General features: G+C 36.7%; 1 pseudogene; it reads left to right on the top strand.

Annotated features, from left to right (window-relative positions):
- The first annotated feature begins 2,784 nt into the window (after positions 1–2,784).
- On the top strand, positions 2,785–3,579 carry LOC127223000 (ribonucleoside-diphosphate reductase subunit M2-like; annotated as a pseudogene).
- Positions 3,580–4,915: the final 1,336 nt, after the last annotated feature.

Raw genomic sequence — 4,915 nt, 5'->3', positions numbered from 1 at the left:
GGGGCCCGGGACTCCAGCAGAGGACTGGAGGCGGGGTCAGAGACCAAGCTGGTGGAAATTATGGGTGGTCCCGTGTGGATAGTCAGGTCTCCTTTGTTCATAGTTGCTCCGAGAAGTCTCCGAAGTAGGGTGGACTGTTGGCTCCACCCTCTGTCCCAGTGCTCAACCAGAGTGGCAGGACCGTGCGGGGGGGGGGGGGTAGGGTACAGGGTGGGGGGGTAGGCTGGCGGTGGGGATGGGGGGGTGTATCAGAGTTCTAAAGGTGCTCTCGATGGGGATTGGAGACAGAAGCAGCAGGATTAGGGGCCAACCCAGGGAGTTAAGGAGGTGGAGGGGGGAAAAGAGGTTGTAGGGGACAGGCAGCCCCGATTGGGCCCAGACTCACCTCAGGCCAATAGCCGGCAGAAGAGCGAGAATTGTGGTTCTAATGTAAAATGAAACTTAAAAGAATAAAAAAAGATACACATATCTATATATACGTTTGACCGTGTATGTACTGGAACAGTTGATAAACAGTGAAAGGGCCCAATGCATTATGGAAAGCAGACAGTATATTTCATAGATGTTGATAGAGAAAACATTTTACTACATAAAAATAAAACAGATAATGCTATAAAGAATATTCCAGATGGTTTATATATCTAGATGTAAAAACCATAAAGCTAATTGAAAATAACACAGAAGAATAGTTTTCTAATTGTGGAGAAGCACAACACCATAGAGTCATGAGGTAGACAATGACTATAATAGATTACAATACATTAAAGACTTTTATTCAATATTGAGCACCATTGAGACTCATATCTAGAATATACATGAGTCTCCTACACATAAACAGGAAGTGAATATGAACCCCAGGAGAAAAATGGTCCAAGGACATATGTAAAGGAAATTCATAGAAGAGGAAACTCAAAGGACTAATAAACTTACAAAGAGATTCTCAAAATCATTAGTAATTAGATAAATGCAAATTAAAGTAACAATGACATATCCCCCAAGACCTGTCAAATGGATAAAACAGTAGCTAATAAATGCTGGTGGGAGGAGACACTATCGGTGTACTCTGGCTTGGCTGGTTGGATTATTGAAGAAAGTGGTAATTCTAAAGCACTCTGATAATACCTAACAAAAATGAAAGTACCTACTGTTACTGAGATTCTCCTCTATATAAAACCATAGTTGAAAATGAATGGGGGTGATTTCTTAAATAACTGTTTGTGGTGGTGGAGAGGGACTAGAGGCAACCCAGTTATCTTCTGCTGGAGGAAAGGTTACACAAGTGTTATGGCTGCGAGCTACAGGAAGACATATCACTCAAGATTAATGTATAGATAGGTATTCTCATTTATCTTGATATGAAAAATATTATGTGAAGTAATAAAAAACAAGACAAATGGAATTTTCTTTACACACAGTAGCATTTATGTTAACAAACAACACAGGCATACAGTTAATTATTTCAAAGAAACACATACAACTATTTCCCCCCAAAACAAATGAAGTTGTTCTTTTTTTTTTTTTTTTTTTTTTTTTTTGAGGAAAGGAAATGAAAACGAGAGATGAAAGAGAATGAATAAATGTTGAAACAAGAATAGCTTTTAAAAAAGAAAATGAAGAAAGGGTCGAAGAAAGGAAGGAAGAAATGAAGCATGGGAGAACAGAGATCAGTCTGCTCTCACAGCCAAGGCAAAATATTTGCCAGACAGGTAGGTCAAATGACATATCTCACAGTTTAGGGGCAAGTAATTCCCAACTCAAGGTGCTGGCATCATTTCTCTTCCAAGTTTTCAGATAGTACAATCCTTTTTGTCTTGTCCTTATGTGACCTTTTAGTTATGTGTTTGTTTTATAACTTCTCTTGCTGTATATTAACAAATATCTATTTATCCCATATATGGCACTAAGGACAAACCAAAGAAGTGATTGTGTTTGTTAGGGTTACTTTTAAGAATATATTTGAAGGCTTACTTACAGAACCATGGATGACTCAAGGGTAGCAGCACTACAGAAAAGCCCACCCCAGCATGAGTGATGATTCATGAAAACTGTTATCTTGTAACTCTCTGCATGGCTGTTGAGGAAGTTTGGCTGAGAGAGTTTCCTTTTACAATCTTGGGAAGGGAACTTGTGGGTCTCATCAATTTCAGGAACTTTCTGAGACTAGAGTTGTGTTTATTTCCAGAGTCTTGTAAATGTCTCTCTTCCTTTCAGAAAGAAATGCTTCAATTTGGAGAAAATAGCTATACCCTAACACTTGAGGTATCATCTCATCTTCACTTTGTGATCTTATTTAACTGTATTTCTTTATGGGTCTTCAGCTCCAAATAGTCACAGGGAGAAGCGTAGGGTTCTGCTACCCTTTATGTGTAGGATGTTCCCCCAGGTCTGGATGTTTGGTCCTCACCTTGGCACTGTCAAATGGTGAGATTATAAAAATAAAACCTCATATGAGATTTAAGTTTTAGGGTATATTTCCAAAGAGAGTGGTAAATTTTCACTCTGTCTCTGTTTTCCTGCCACCATTGTGTGATCAACTTTCTTTGCTATGTACCTCTGCCCTGATATTTTACTTCGTTCAGTTCAGATCATACCCTGAAAGTTATTGATTCCTCTGCAAATCACCGTGATTGGGATAACCATCTACTGTTAAAGACTTTCCTACACATAGCTATTTTTGTACTTCAGGACTTGGGTAATATTGGTTTTTGAGCAGCCATGACAATATTGAAGAAAAGGTTAATATAAAATTATCTGTGATATGACACAAATTATAACAAATTTCATATTCTGGCTTTCTTTGCAGTCAGTGATGGTAGAATAAATCAAAATTTGGTGATGTAATTTAGCCAAGAAATTCAAATATGAAAGCTTACTGTTTCAATGGCTTCCAAACTGCTACAGAAAATGTATATTCAGAAATGTATAGTCTCATCACTAACACAATAAAGACTCTAAAGAAAAAGGGAATTTCTCATCAATGCCATTTGAATGGAGTCTTGTGTGAGAAGAAGACAGACTGTACTAGGTTGGGTACATGAAAGAGCTGGAACAACAAACAAACAGTTGAAGATTAGGGTATGGAGATCATGTTTTAGCCCTTGCCACTGTGAAAGGAATCTTCTTTTCTGGTTCTTTCATATCAGTGTTCTGGATCAAGAAACAAGGACTGATGCCCAGCCACAGATTTTCCAAAGAGCTTATTAGCAGAGACTAGGGTTTGCACTGTGACTTTAGCTGCCTGATGTCCAAACACCTGGTGTACAAAGCATCAGAGCAGAGAGTAAAAGGAATAATTATCAGCGCTGTTAGAATGGAACAGAGGTTCCCCCCCTGGATGCTTTTGCTATGAAGCTCACTGGTATGAATTGCTCTTTAATGATGCAGTGCACTGAATTTGTGGCAGACTTACTTCTGCTGGATCTGGGTTTTAACAGTTTTCAGAGTAGGAAATCCATTTGACTTCACAGAGAATCTATCCAGAGAAGGGAAGACTAACTTCTTTGGGAAGGTGACTCTCAGAGGCTGGGAGGGAGGCTGAGTGCAATAGAGAATTATTTTACCTTGGATGCTGATATCTAAAGAAACTGAAGTTGTGCTATGATTTTGAGGCTTAACAACAACAAAAATAATGACATACAGATCCATGAAGTTGTAGAAAGGGAGAAACACACTAGAAAAGTAAGAAAATGAGCATCCGAAAAACATCAAACATCAGAGAATAACTGAACAAGAGAATAGCTATATACCTTTAATTATGACTCTAAATGATAATGGTCTCAACTTTTCAATCAAAATGCACAAGCTAGGAAACAAGATTAGAAATGAAGAGCAATCTATTTGTTGTCTGGGTGAAATGCAACTAACTAGCAAAGACAAAGACAGCCTTAGGGTGAAAGAATGAAAAGAGACATTCCAAAGAAAAGAATAGGTATAGTCATATTAATATCTGATGAAATAGACTTCAGAGCAGAATTAATCAGAAGTGATGACAGAAGAAATTGACGTAACAATCATCCACAGAATCCTCCATTCAAACTTCTAGCAGTCAATTCAATTTTTTTTCTAAATAAATAACAAAAACGGAAACCTAGAAATTAACTGAGAGAAAACTGCAAAACTTACATAAATTCATGGAGATTAGGCATCACATTTCCGAGTGATGAATGAATCATCATAAAAACCAAGAGAGAAACTAAAAGTTCTTTAAAAACTGGCATACAAGAATCCATGGGACACTATGAGGGTGGTATTAAGAGGACAGTTCATATTTATAGATGCCTGCATTAAAAAAAAAATCAGACTGGAAAAGCAGAGACTGATAAATTTCTGTGTGTTTAAGGCTGGCCTGGTCTACTCAGCAAGTTCCAGACATAATGAAAATATAAAATAAAATCATAAAGAACAGAGGTAAAAGTTAGCAGGGGTGAGATTAGTCAGTACAAAATTTTAGTTACTAAACTTAAAAAAAAATAATGAAACCAGAGAAATATCAAGTAAATAACTTGATACACCTTAATGTTTTAGAAAAGCAAGGTAAAGCAAAATCTAAAATTAGTAAATGGAGAGAAATAATAAAGATCACAGTAGAAATTAATAAAATGGCAGCAAGAAGAATATGAAGAATCAATCACACTAAGCGGTTTTTTGAATTGATAAAAAAAAAAAAATCGATAAACCCTTAGTCAAATTAAGGAATACAAACAGAAGACTCAAATTAATAAAATAGGAAAGAAAGGATATTGCAAGAGACAAAAATGAAAATCAGATGACCATCAGAGCATGTTTTGGGAATCTAAACTCTAATCAATTAAAAATCAAGAAAAAAATGGATGGATTTCTAAACAAGTTGATATCAGGCAATAAAATTAAACCTAAAGAACACAAATAACATTAACTAAACAAGGGAAAATAATAC

Source organism: Phodopus roborovskii, unplaced genomic scaffold, assembly GCF_943737965.1.
Source record: "Phodopus roborovskii unplaced genomic scaffold, PHOROB, whole genome shotgun sequence".
NCBI lineage: Eukaryota > Metazoa > Chordata > Mammalia > Rodentia > Cricetidae > Phodopus > Phodopus roborovskii.
This window is presented reverse-complemented; position numbering and strand designations above follow the sequence as displayed.